Source organism: Choristoneura fumiferana, chromosome 5 (genome assembly GCF_025370935.1).
Source record: "Choristoneura fumiferana chromosome 5, NRCan_CFum_1, whole genome shotgun sequence".
Taxonomy (NCBI): domain Eukaryota; kingdom Metazoa; phylum Arthropoda; class Insecta; order Lepidoptera; family Tortricidae; genus Choristoneura; species Choristoneura fumiferana.
This window is the reverse complement of record NC_133476.1, coordinates 6912992-6928519: the sequence shown is the minus strand read 5'-3', so window position 1 is coordinate 6928519 and position 15528 is coordinate 6912992. Positions and strand designations below refer to the sequence as shown.

At 35.6% G+C, this 15528-nt stretch overlaps 1 protein-coding gene across 6 annotated transcripts in view; it reads right to left on the bottom strand.

The window, feature by feature from the left end:
* The window catches only part of LOC141428009 (syntaxin-1A-like), a 90599-nt gene that overhangs the window by 65040 nt on the left and 10031 nt on the right, over positions 1 to 15528 (bottom strand). The window lies entirely within an intron of this gene.

Sequence of the window (15528 nt, the reverse complement as noted above, 5' to 3'; positions counted from 1 at the left end):
GTGTACTATCACTATTTAGCTATGAAGATCCATGTCTAAACTAGTGACTCCAAACATTAATTTGCACGCCTCTGCACACTAAATTAGTAGGGGAGAGCAACTAACACCTCTCGTTTAGTTACATTATATTTATTACAGCCTGCTTCATTAGCTTCCTATTGGGGGTTGATTGATTATCCATTAAGTACACCCAAAACAGATTAAAGATTATTATATTTCTCACAACTAATGTCAATCATGTGTAACGGACAGGCTCGAATTTGAAGAATTTAATCGACGTAATTTTCAACCCGACATGTCTTAACGAGGTAGGCACTGGCCTTTGAGAAGACTACATACTTTAGAAATATGTATATTTTCATGAATGAAGTGCTATCAACATGCAGCAAACTGTGAAAAGACAAAGCGTCTTCAGTGGAAACCACTTCGAAAAGTTTCAGTAACAAAGCGAAACTGTAAGAGCCTACTCCGCTTTAACCTCAACAGATGGGAGCACTTCTTTCGAAATTCCATAATTACAAAACAAATAACTGGCTGTGATATGATATGAATTATTGCGTGCGTTATCAACAACAACAAATACAATATGTTCGAACAACAAATAGAATAAACTTTAACTTCGTAGAATGATTCAGGTCGCTTGATTTTGATATTAAAATCCAGAAACTGTAGAGTGCCGCGGCAAAAGCTACCTACAACCTTGGCCAAAAGTATTAGCACCCTATAAAAAATATAAATCCACAAAATATGTGCATCCAAATCGTATATTAGGTACATTTACAAATTATTAGTAAATACACATACATACGTAAATAGCTTTATACACAATATTAATGGCATGCTTTACAGAATACAGAATATAATTTACAGAATCGAAAAACATTTGATTATGTCGAAAAGGAATTGACTCAGCATCATGCTGCAGTAGGTAAGTATATGTTGCCTGCTACAGCGCTGATTTTCAGCCAACACCTTCATATCTTTGCACCTAATGTGTTGGTTGGATCGGAATCAGCACAAATAAGTTACGTAATAAGTTAAGTTAGTTAGTAAGGATTACTAACGAGAGTCTATTTATTAGAAGCCCGACGCCGGAGGACGGATTCGAGTTTGTGATCCCCTTACGGCCCGTGATACACAATAGACTATTATTACAGGTTTTTTTTTTTATTGCGAACCAGCATGCCCTTAATATTGTATTGGCCCGTGATACACAATGATTTTCATCACATTGCGAGGACTGCAAAAAATTAAATTATTTTGTGTCCAAACACTTCACAGCTTGGCAAAAGAAAGACGCTAAGAAAACAACTGAATAAAATAATGGCTACCCGTCAATACAGGGGGCTACTACAAAATTCGAAAATCGAAATTCTTATCGTACTGTCCCTCTCACCATCGTAATAAATACCATTAGCGTTAGGAAAACGATATAATCTTCGATTTTCGAATTTCGCCCTGATTGTCACTTTTTTTTAAGTCGTCTACCATAGAAATAAGGCTAAGAACTGTGTTTTGCTTAGAATTAGAATGGCCTTACGGCCAGATGATTCCAAAATGCTAAATAAATATTTACTACAATTATTACAAATTGTTTAATTTGATATTTAATTAATTTAAAATAAAAAAATAACGAAGTTTCATGAAGCGTGGCAAATTTTTATGGTGTAAACAATTTTATAGCCAAGTTTGAAAGATGTAAATAAAATATTGGCTGACTTGAAACCTCTTTAGTCTGAAATGACGAACCTACTAACCTTTTAAAACTAAAGTCATAAGTTCATTCATAGAAAGCCGACCGAGCTCAAAGGCCCAGGTGAAAACCAGCGCTGGACTGCTTGTCCAGCACATGCTGAGACTGGGACCTGTTGCCTCAAAAATGTGTTTTGTGTACTTTTTTTGTTTATATTTGTGTTTGTGGCAATAAAGCATATTCTTATTCTAAAAAAACTATAACTTTTCTTATTCTAAAAACTATGCGTAAATCTTTGACACCTGAAAATTACTACAGGAATCGAAAGAGTTTTGCCTCCTGAACACGGAAAAACAATTTTTTTTTATTCGAATGGATGGCAAACGAGCAAGTGGGTCTCCTGATGGAAAGAGATCACCACCGCCCATAAACATCTGCAACACCAGGGGTATTGCAGATGCGTTGCCAAGCTAGAGGCCGAAGATGGAATACCTCAAGTGCCAGTAATTTCACCGGCTGTCTTACTCTCCACGCCGAAACACAACAGTGCAAGCACTGCTGCTTCACGGCAGGATTAGCGAGCAAGATGGTGGTAAGATAATTATATATGATTAATATATATATAATTTATTTCTCCATATTTAAAAATATATATCTGAATTTAGCAATACTATCACAGAATAGATTTGTTTCCTTTGGGTCACCCAAATTGGGTGTTCCCTTCTTTCGCAGACAGAAATTTCATAGAATTTCGTTTCGCAGAAAATGTTTCATGTCATATTTGGTCCTTGTATTTTTACTTCGAATATTATTAAATGTTATTATAACGGATAACTCACGTCTTAAACCGAGTTTAGCTCGACATGTTTCGGGCTATTTCGTAGCCCTTCCTCTCAGGAGCACGCGAACCGGCGGCTGCCGCAACACGCACACTACGCGACACCGCTCTGCTCGCACGACTGTCCGACGAAACTAACACCGGCGCACAACTACCCGCATTTTAAGTTAAGTTGTGAGTTATCCGTTATAATAACATTGAATATGAGTGAGTCTCACGGTAGTTTCATGTTCGAATATTATTGTTTCAACCACTATTTGCTTGAATGAAACATATTTAATAGAAAAACTATTCAATGAATCTTATAATCTCACTTTATTATTTATCAAATTGTAGAATTATTTTTTAACAAATATTGTTTGTTCGATAAAATATATTAGAATAGGTTAGAAATCGCTACCAGAAAAGTTGGTTATGTTAGATTAGGTTAGAACTGCGACCGCATCAGAAAACGAATTGCATGTTTTTCTTGGTAATAAGTTTTATACTAACTAAATAATATGAGAATAATGAATACTTGATTTGTTATTAGATTTTTTAACAAAAATCAATTATTTTAAATTTCTTCAAAGTACCGTGTTCTGCGTATTGACTATTCTATGAAACGATAATATGATAAAAAATGACAGTTAAACGAAATTCTATTAAAATGTTGTCGGTAAAACAACGTACAACCGTTTCCTTTGCCTTTTTCACCAGAAAAAAGAGCTGTCATATTTTTTTATTTGATATTGATATTGACACTTGACGATAACGCAAGACCGTCGTCATAGGGGCTGTTTCACCATCCATTGATTAGTGTTAACTGACGGTTAAATGTGATCTCAAATCAAATCTCAAATTATCTGTTCTTCGAGCGATGTAGCCTGCCCATTGCCACTTCAATTTGCATATTTATCCAGCTATGTCAGTGACTTTAGTTCTTCGACGAATTTCCGTATTCCGGAATCTATCGCGCAAAGATAATCCGATTACTAACTGGTTAATTTATCGAACGGAATCATCAGTTTATGATACAAATCTAGGTAATTCTAGTTACGTAGGACGTAAAGAAATATAATACTCGACAATAAAATACCGCTTTATTGCGATACGATCGGGTCACCGGTATGAAGATTGTGTTTTGATACGTTATAACTGAATTTATTGCCTTTCGGTAAAGTTATTGGAATGTTATCACCTTATCCTAAACAATTGATATACCTTTAATCAAGATAAAAACACAAGCAATAGAATCTACTGAACAGATGCTCTTGGAATTATTTTACTCAAAAGCAGAGCAGGCGAAGCAGCGAGATATATGGTTGTGTATTAAAATAATAGCATCACTTGATTTCCCGGTCTATAGGTACATTAACGGTATGGTTTCAGTTCTTGGCAAAACAGTCTCGTCTCTAAGATAAAGATTCATACTGCCGTAGAGTTACCTTATTTTATTACTAAAGAAAGACAAGTAATGAAAACTTATCAAGCTGTCATTACAGAAAAGCACCTACGCTATTTATTATGAGAGCAATGGTTAAAAATGTGTTTTAAGCTTATTCCAAATTACGAACAAAGCTAAGATTAATAATTGAATACATGTACAAATGAAATTACGGTTTACGACGCTTCATAAACAGTAGAACATAGGAAGAGAAACATCATCCGATGCGTTCCAAAACTGGGTCTCGCCAGATATCTACACATATTGCCGTCCGATTTGACTAATAGTCTTGATTTACATGCATGACACATACCTACATAAATGAACCCCTATTTCCGTTGGTCACGACATAACTTGAGGATGACTAACGATGTCATCCAGCTTTTTAGGGTTCCGTAGCCAAAATGGCAAAAACGGAACCCTTATAGTTTCGACATGTCTGTCTGTCTGTCTGTCCGTCCGCGGCTTTGCTCAGGGACTATCAATGCTAGAAAGCTGTAATTTTGCACGAATATACATATGAACTATGCCGACCAAATGGTAAAATAAAAAATAAATTATTTTAGAGTATCTCCTATAGACATAAAGTGGGGGTGTTTTTTTTTTCTAATCCTACCTAGTAGTGTGGGGTATCGTTGGATAGGTAGGTCTTTTAAAACCATTAGGAGGTTGCTGAAACGATTTTTCGATTCAGTGATTTGTTTGCAAAATATTCAAATTTAAAGTGCAAATTATCATTAAAATCGAGCTTCCCGTCCGTGATTTGTGTTTATTATTACGAAATATTTTAAGCTACATGGAGTTTTTTTTTTTGTTCTTTATAGATTCAACTACATTTTTTATAAAATAATTAACCTGAAACATTCATGGCGAGAAATGGAAAAAAAGCAAATGTCACCGTACCCAAGCCTAACCTAACAAACAAACAAAAAGTTGAAAAACCCTCGACTGTGTCACTTCAAAGTTCAATATCTCAAAAACGGCTGAACCAATTGTGATGAAACATGAGAAGGTTCTTACCATCGCTAGAAACCCTGATTTCAAATAAAAAAAAACTGCACTCAGATCGGTCCACCCGTTTAAGAGCTACGGTGCCACAGACAGACACACAGACAGAAAGACAGACAGACTCACATAGCGGTCAAACTTATAACACCCCTCTTTTTGCGTCGGGGGTTAAAAGGGTTCTTACGGAAAGAAATTAAAAAAAGCTACGCAGAAAATTAGGAAATTTAAGAAAACTTACGACTTTTAACTGTTCTGATGCAACCTTAGCGCGTTAAATTACAATTGCATGCGCTAGGATTAAAGAAACATGACATTTGGCGCGGGGTTTTTTTTTTGCATGCAACGTTAATGAAATTCACGATGTACCTAATTTTGGGAATTCCCGGATTTAGGATGAAATCTGGAACAACATATAGGCTAGGTATTTTTTGTCCGATGGGAATCAGGTCGAGACGGGAATAAAACCCAAACTTTCAACGGCTAGGATTAGAGACATGAAATTCGACGCGGTTTTTTTTATGCAACGTTAGTGAAATTCACGATGTAATTTTTGTGAATTCCGAGGGTAATTTTTACAAAATCCCGATATTTCAACTCAATTGTTAGGCTAGGCCTAATAGGTTACGCGCTCAAATTTGTAACATTCCTAAAATTTAAACACCACAGGACTCGTGAAATATCTGCTGGGACGCGAAAAATGGGTAGACTAGACAATATTCAAGAAGATTAGCGAAAAACAGGTAAATGAATGAGGTAGTGCAGGTTCCACGTAAACTTTATTGATTACGTAACCGAGTGTAACGTAATGTGCAAACATGAAAGAGCTTCGTAAATAGTGTTTAAATATAATAAATAGGTTAACAAATATGAAATATGATACCTAATATGGAGTACTTAAACCTATATCTACAAGTAACTGGAGTTCTTAGCCAGTATTATGAACAAAATCTCATAAAGATAACGTGAATACGGGCGTTAGTACCGCCGTCATTGTTCTCAACACTTTTTATCAGATTTCTTAAGCAAAAAGGTACAACAAACATCAACATCCGACACATATTGATGAACACATGTTGACACATGTTGATATTTATTGTACCTATTTCTTGAAATCTGATAAAAAAGTGTTGAGAACAATGACGGCGGTACAAACGCCCGATATTCACCCGTGTACCGTACCTGCAACTGGATTCTGCTTTCAAGGAATCTTCTTTCAATTCAAGCGTTGCATTTGAGCCAGCTATCGTGATACCAAATTTCAGTTTACTGGGTCAAACGGAAAAGTTGTTCCGTTCTGAATACTGCTATAGACGGACGGTCGAGAGCTATGCATAACGGTTATTCCCTAACTTAAAATTTTTGGTGTATGTTTAAGGTTTCAGTCTAAACTCCATAATCCTATTTAGCAGATAACAAGTCCCATCGTTTCACATCCCCCATAAGCCACCGACGAGTGGAGGCTCGACTTGGCCTCTCGCCAGCGACATTAACACAGATACATAAAACTATCCATGCACAAATGTTTTCAGTGACTCAGTTACAAGGTTGACACGTTTGCATTTGCATAATGCAATCAAACGGAGAATGGAACTGAGACAAAATCGATCAATGACAAATTTAGTTTCTCAAGATAAAGCCTCCGAAATTCCGCATACACCAGAAACATGCTAGGAAAAAAACAACTATACAAGTAGAAGCCAAGCACTCACGTAATGACGCCAGGATAACAAAGTAATCCTATTAGTGTTCTCTGCTGGTTGCGCAGCTTTAATATTGTATTAAAAAAACCGGCCAAGAGCGTGTCGGACACGCCCAAGATAGGGTTCCGTAGCCATTAAGAAAAAAATCAAGTAATATTATGTGCTCTATAACACGATTAAAACAAAAAACACTACAGTCTTAAAATTTATTACCAGAAAAAGAGCGTATCTTCACGGCACTTACGTCCTTTTGTTGAGAAGCGCAGTTTTTCGGCAATAACTCAAAAACGGTATATCCGATCATGTTGAAACCAATTTTCGTTGAAAGTATTTATTAAGCACGGTTTACAAGATAGAGGGGAGGAGAGAATTTTTGCTACTTTGGGAGCGATTATTTCCGAAAATCTTCACTTAATCACAAAAGTTTTTGAGAAACTTTACTATCTTTTCAAAAGAGCTGTCGAACTATGTGCCACACGTTGATGCGAGTTAAAAAAAAAACAATTTCTGTTACGTGTATGGAGCCCCCCCCCCCCCCCTATAAATATTTTTTTTTTAATTTAACTACAAAACTAAATAGCGGCTTTGACAAGACATCTGTACCACAAATTTCATTGATATAAATCTTGTAGTTTTCGAGTAAAATGCCTGTGACATACGGACAGACCGACAGACAGACAGACGGACTTGACGAAACTATAAGGGTAATGATAATAAAACATGTAATGAACCAGGTAAAATTACGTAACAGACTTGGTTCACGGATGAGCAAGAATGTAGAAATGGCACTCTCAGTTTATACAATTCATGACCATTTTTACCATCGATCATCAACAATTTTACGACTGATCAGCAGGATCCACCGAATAATGGAACAATACAAACCAAATTTACTAGCAAACCCTCATAAACTTCGGCGAAACCACACTAACTAACTGAAGAGTAATGCATAGAACGCACGATAGCAACAAACGGGAAAAATAAATTGAATGTTATAGATTGCGCTTGGGGCGGGCGCGTCGTTCGTGGTCGTGACCTGAATATGCTTTCACGTTCCTCGCAATAGTCAATTTTCGCGAAATTTTTATCATATATTTAAATTTTTTAAACATAATTTACCCTTACTTTGCTATTAGCACAGTATAAAAAAGTAGCAGTATTCTGTCTCGGCAGCGTCCTTGATATAATTACCTACGCCGGCTCGGTACACAAGACACAAACGCGCGATAGGGCTGCCTACTCTACTAACTGTCACTTCAGGTATGTATTTGATTTGATAATGTCACATGAAATTTAAAGTAGGGAAAGGATTAGGAGAGATTTAAAGATGGACTAAGTAGTGTTTAACAAAAATGCATTTTACGTTATTTTAATACACCACGAAACGTATTATCTTTTAAACGGTTTTATTTGGCTTCATCACTACATACTACTACGTATATTTGTTACCTACAAATTAGATAAGGAGAAGTATCTCTCCTCTTCTGGAATGCCTCGAAGGATGCCTGCTCTCGCCTCTTCTGGGATGTCTCGAAAAGCTATATTGATGAATATATAAGTATAAAATTCGCATTCTGATAAAATAACTTCAATAGATAAGTTTACATTATATTATATTAGATGAATTTAAACATCCGTACACCGAACAATAATGTTTATATCGTCGTGACATATTAAGGATACGTAATAAATGCGCGTGAGTCCGTACGTAACCGCGGAGCACTCGCGACTGATGGTTGCCGAGGTATGCTGAGAATTCGTGGAGCGTAGGTATAACTCGCGTTCCAGTCGTTTGTATGAAGACGGTGTACTGCTCCTTTTTTAGGGTTCCGTAGCCAAAATGGCAAAAACGGAACCCTTATAGTTTCGCCAGGTCTGTCTGTCTGTCTGTCCGTCTGCGGCTTTGCTCAGGGACTATCAATACTAGAAAGCTGTAATTTTGCACGAATATATATGTAAACAATGCCGACAAAATGGTACAATAAAAAAATCAAAAACAATTTTATTTAGAACAGAGGGTCGTGGGTTCAAACCCCGGCTCGCACCTCTGAGTTTTCGAAATTCATGTGCGGATTAACATTTGAAATTTACCACGAGCTTTGCGGTGAAGGAAAACATCGTGAGGAAACCTGCACAAACCTGCGAAGCAATTCAATGGTGCGTGTGAAGTTCTCAATCCGCACTGGGCCCGCGTGGGAACTATGGCCCAAGCCCTCTTGTACTGAGAGGAGGCCTGTGCCCAGCAGTGGGACGTATATAGGCTGGGGTGGTGTGGTGGGTGAATTTTATTTAGAGTATTTTTAAAATTTCATTAAAAATTCAGGATGGTAGTAAGTATATCAAACTTACCGAGGAAAACTATAACGGTTAAGTTTTCTTTAGAATTATTAGTAGTTTAAGAGTAAATAGCAGCCTTAGGTATAAAATATACCTAAACTGAATATTCCGTACAAAATACGAAATCCTTTAAAAAAATATAACTTAATGTTTTCGTAATGGCTACGGAACCCTATTTCGGGCGTGTCCGACACGCTCTTGGCCGGTTTTTTGTACTGTGCTATTAGTGAATGGAAGCAAGTCTAATTCTTCCCCAGGCAGCAATTTAAGTGCGCTAAAAATAGACACAATGCGTATTAGCTGTTGGGCCCGGTGAGTCTGGTGATGTGATGTGATGATGTCGGAAGGTTAGTCACAAGAACTTGAAACATTAGTCAGCGACAAACCTTGTCAGTGCCTTTTTATACTACTGAGGGTCCTCGAAATATCATACCGTCGTAAAATAGATCTGGTAAATAGAATAACATTCATAATATCGTCTGACAAATTATCTAAGCTCTGACTTATGTTTGACTAGTATTCGTAGTCAAACATTCGTAAGTATTCATTGTCAGACCTATCCTCGAGTTAAGTACCTAGTATTCCCAAGTCTGTGGCGTAATTTAATGTTTAATGTTTATTTGGGCAAAAACGGTACAATATAGAAAAAAAAACATAAGAAAATAAGACTTAAACGAAACTTAGACCAGCAAATATGCCACTATTAAATTATACAGTAGAGTAACACGTACAAAGAATATAAATGACCTATTAAACAATAATTTAGATGAACAAAACGAAACTAATGTCTTAACAGGGCAGCTTAAGAGAAAGGTTGAATATATCTAATTCCGAAAATGAATTATTGTAGGTTTTACAAGCTCTACGTATAAATGCATATTTAGAAGTATATATTCAATTTGTAAATTCCGAACAAACTCGAGATAAAAAATCCGAGGACGATCAAACTTCGTCTGAAGTGGCAGTACGTTGCGTGGTTCAGATAAAAATTTCTTCGATAAAACAAGATAGGATAATTTAAAACAACAGCTATGAATAATGGTTAGGCTCATCTTTCAGTTACACCTTTTAGATTTACATATTTTAATACAAATAGCTAAATTAATTCGGATCCTTTGACCACGAAATAATTTGAATGCGTAAGAAAAGCACTTGAACGCCTGAAAAAAAAATATTTCGGAATTTCTAAATCCACTCTTACCTACAAAAGTAAATGTAGTTAAAGTTGGTGTAATTTAATAAAAATACTTAAATTATCTTATTTTTTGAATTTCAGATGGACAATTCTCATTAAAATAGGTGTTAAGTTTCTAAGAATTTATAACTACACAGACTAAATGAGCCTAGAGATCAATTCTTAATCATTCTTAACCATTGTCGATCAGAGCACACCCTTAAAATTAAACTGAAACAATTTGAAATATTCACAGTTCCAAAATAAACGTTAAATAAAACACAATCTGGTTGAATTTAAAAATAAGGAAATTTCGAATTATTTCAGTTTAATTTTAAAGGTGCGAGAGTAGATGTACGTATTATATTGTATTCCAATCCAATTTATGGCAAGCGTAAACAAAGACGCCATTAACCCGACCATGGACATTTAGTGATGTGAAAACCTAGAACCTATTGCAAAATAATTAATCTGTTCAGTAAATCGATTATTTATTAATTTAATAGATCAACGTATTTTTGTCTATTTTATTTTTTACAATATTTGATTTAATTCCAAAGACTGTTTATTAAATTATAAAAGCAGTAACTATTTATTAATTTTAAGGATAGTAAATAAAAATCGCTTATTTGTCCGCTCATTAATCGATTTTTAAACTGTCAAATTTTCCACCTTCTCTACGCTAGTCTATGCTACTACAGATTATACACATGTTTCAATCAAGAAATAACGTCAGATTTTGACGAAGATATTTCAAATGAAAAATAAATATTGAAATCAAGTGAATTTTGGTGAAAAAAGTGATTAGACATCTAGTTAAAAGACACGAATTATAGATGAATGTGTTACTGATTCGATCCAGTGGGTGTTTATACAAGAATTTTGATGAAATCGGTTTGTTTACACTTTTAATAAATTGGATAGGCATAACGTATAGCAATTTTTCCATTCGAAAACCTTTCGATAAGAAAGAACATAAACTACATAAAAATGGTATTGTGACCCATTGTAGTATTTGTAGTTCAATGCTACACCTACCTACACCTAGCCTAGGAGGGTATAGTGCATTGTGCATTAAGGGGCGTAAGAAGGGGATTACTAACGAGAGTCTATTAGAAGTGTTTTAATGTCCCGAGTTTGTAATCCCCTTACGGCCCGTGATACACACAATGATTTTGATCACATTGCGAGAAAAAAATGCAAAAAAAAAAAATATTTCGTGTACAAACAAACACTTCACAGCTCAGCAAAAGCAAGACGCAACGAAAACAGCTGAATAAAATATGGCTACTCGCCAATACAGGGTGCTACTACAAAATTCGAAACTCGAAGTTCGTATCGTACCGTCCCTCTCGCTCTCGTATTAAATAGTATAAGTGTCAGAGGGACCGCACGACACGAACTTCGAGTTTCGAGTTTCGTAGTAGCCCTGCTGGTGAAGAAGACCGTAGATAGCCAATGGGCCTCGTCAAAGCTAAGTAATGCTCGCGCGTCTATAAATGATCATGATCAATATAGGTACATACCTAGATAAGCGACTAAGAAAAAGTTTTAAGTTAATGATTCTTTAGAACTGGTCTGATTCTGAAGCCGGAAGGTAAGCAACGGAGCTGTGTTACAAAACAACGTAACTAAGCAGTGTTTGAGCTTAATGGAACCAACTACAAAAACCTTGAAAATAATTTTCTAGGTGCCTACTAGCTCAGGAATGATTGAAGCCAATAACATTCTGAAATAAGAGTATTGCATGACTACAATTATTAATATTACTATTATTGTTATTGTTTTCTTAATTATTCTTTTCTATTTTGATTTTTATTATTGCCACAACTTTTATTAATTCTAAGATACCAATTTATTGTTTTGAAAACTCTCTCTCTTAAAAGTGCTGCGCCCTTCCAGGTTTCATAATGTTAGTTCTATATTTTACTTTTGACATGTGAATTGTGCATTTAATAAATAAATAAAATAAATAAATAAATAAATATAACGGGACAATTAACACCAGTTAACCTAGTCCCAAAGTAAGCTTAGCAAAGCTTGTGTTATGGGTAAATAAAGCCCAATATATAGCATGTAGGTGAGGTAGACTGCTATTTGTTCCACTCCTGCTGGCTCGTGCTGAGGCATCGACTTCAAGCTAGACCTAGAAAAATATTTTCAAGGCTTTTGTACTCGGTTCCATTATTTGTTTTTTTTTGAGTAGGTTTTACTTTTTTGTTAAAAAAAAATCTTTTATAATTTGTTCTTGTAAATACATCAAAAGCTATACATATTATAGCCAAATAACCCAATAACCATCATGTATGCAGTCATAATTGGGGGTAAACTCGTTTTAATTACTTTCCATTTAAAATGCTATTATAACACGGAAATTACAATTTCATCAAAAGGTAAATCTATTATCTGATTGAGTTGGCATTTTTCATTCAGATAGGTGTAGGTATTTAAAGCTAGATATGTTTACAAATTAACGTTTACGCCTATTTAGGAGGCCCATCAGACTAAATAGTATAGTCTAATTAAATTTTGTTACTAATTATGAGGTGGAGAACTTAATTAGCTGTTAGCGAGCTATAAGCCTAACTAGACCGTATTTAATTAAAAGAACGCGACTTTTAGCAAAATATTTTAATACCTGGTCTATATCAGCACTTATAAAATGAAGGTTTTAGATTCCTGTAAAATCAAAAAGATATCCATGAGATTTTGCAAACGAATGGTTAGTTTGGCATGTTAGTTTTTTAGGTAACTAGTAGTTCTCATAAGCTTGTTGAGGAATTTTTTCAATGACGTGCCGTGTCGCCTCGAAGCGTCGAATTTCAGTACGAACGCTGTTCTTAATACTAACCTATTTAAGTGTTGATATTAAACGTATGTCCAAGTATGTTACTGGTAAAGTATACGTACTTTAAAATCAGCACCATTTTAACGTGTATGGCACTTTCGAGTGATATTATTTCAAAATTCGGCTCTTAGGAGTCTTGAACATGAAACTACCGTGCGACTCATTTATATTAAATGATATTATTGTAACGGATAACTAGCGGTGGCGCGCAGTGCGCGTGTTGCGGCAGCCGCCGAGTCGCGTTGCTCCTAAGAAGAAGGACTACGAATTAGCCCGAAACATGTCGAGCTGAATTCGATTTAAGACTTAATTTATCCGCTATAATATCATTTAATATTCTTAGTCCGTAGAATGTAGATAAATCAGTCGTGATGAAAAACATCTTAATAGACAGAGTTAGACCATGACCTCACGTAGTTAAATGGTAATGACGTCAGACATTTTCAGCGCTGTTCGTTAACGAACGAACTTCTTAAGATTACAAAGTTTACAAACTCTTTTATAGTATTATTTTAATAGAAAAAATATTTTCAGATTGCCGGACGAGATTCGTCGCACATCCTGTGGCATTACGCGGCAGAAGTGTCATATCAACCAACTTCACACAACTCTCTCTACACTTGGTTTGGTTGGATAGGTATTTAACTAAATGTAAACAGAACAACGTCAATTGGTGTCTTAAATACTGAAATTCGCCCATTAAACTATCCAAATATTTACATTTCTGTATTGAAATACACTAGTTTGTATTACAATGATAGATAAGTAAAATGTTTAAAATCCTTGAATGTACCAAATCTGGCAGCTGAAGTTTGTTTACATTTAGTTAATTGCCTAAACGTTTCAAGTATAGCCAAAAATGTTTTGACTCAGTAGTAAGTAATATGCCTATATTGAAATGTTCAAAACTGTCCAGGGATAAAAAAATATTCCCGAGGCCCTTTCGATGAGTCTAGATTACTCTTCGATCGTGTTTTTCCTTCCTTTTTCAAGTCCAGGATATAGATATAGGTTTTTATCATACTTTATTTTTTGTTTTGGAGCCCACTATGCAAAAAGAGACTTTCACGATAACCACGCTAAGAAAAACGCACATTTTCGCACATAAAATGCCTGTATACGCTAGCTAGGTTTTCTTAAAGATGCACAAACAATATTTTACAACGGTAGATTCCAAACTAGTCGAGGTTGTTTTTTTTTCTCGTTAACGAGCAGGCTAAGGCACCGCAACCATACCTCTTCTGTAGATTTGCTTCGGCTTTGATGATGCAAGTGCCGGGCATTTTTAATGAGTCAACTCAACCGAAGGCCGCGGGCCGGATGCCGTCGTCAGCTGATAACCGCACCAACAGTGACACGACACCCGCTTAATTTGCTTTATTACAACCCTTTCAAGACCATAATCAATCATTGATTGTGGCTGAAATGGAAACTTGAAGTCAAGTCAAGGCTTTTTTCATCAAAATTGAGCTGTTAACCCCTAGTATGCTTAAGACGCCGATCCGTGCCAAATTTAAAGCTACCTATTTTTTATTTTTTTTAGGATTCCGTACCTCAAAAGGAAAAAACGGGACGGATCCTATAAGGATAGGTTCACTTTATTGTCCGCCGGTCTGTCAAGACAAGACCCTTTATCTCGGGAACGCTTGGAGATATGCGAGTTGAAATTAAAACCATATAGGTACTTAAGTCTACAGTCCCTTGAAGCTGTGAATAAATCACTTTAGGGTTCCGTACTCAACGGGTAAAAACGGGACCCCATTACCTTTTTTGACAGCCATACGTCAAATTCAAAATAATACACTCTTTGTTGCTAGGCAACCTAGAAGGCAGGCAACCTAGGCAACCTACCTTCAGAAGGCTAAATCTTGATCCTTGAATACTTTCGTTTTCTTTTTTTTTTTCAGTATGTTGCACCAATTATAATCAATTGATTTTTCGTATGGTAGTACCTAATACTATTTGCAATTTATATTAATTTTTTCATAGGCGTACCTTTAAAAAAACTTGTTGGTAAGAGTTGTCAAAAAATAAATCGTCATTTTTATTGTTATTTTTCACGTATAAAATATTAATAAAATTGTAGGGTATACTCCCACAAAAACTATGTAGCTGTGATTTTGTTTTAATGCTTTAGCTGCTATGGATTAGGAGAAAAACGAGTTTGAATTTTTTTTTTAAGAAAATACATTTTTGACAATATCTCTGTGACAGTTCAAGATAGAGGGCTGAAAGTTGGAGTGATTAGGTACTAGTAATGAGGCGACAAACAATTGACATTAACCAATTCTACTATTCCTCACAGGGGCCACATGTCCTTTCTTAGTCTGCTAAACCCTTTGATACGTAGACACGGATGTGTATTCAACGTGTTTTTATAGATTTCTGTTAACTTCGGCAGATTGCTCAGTTCATTTATTGTTAGTTTTTTAGGCTTTCCGTGGAATTATGCTGAGTGGGGACCTATTTAGCGTTATGTATGTCTTGTATTTGTTCTATGTTTG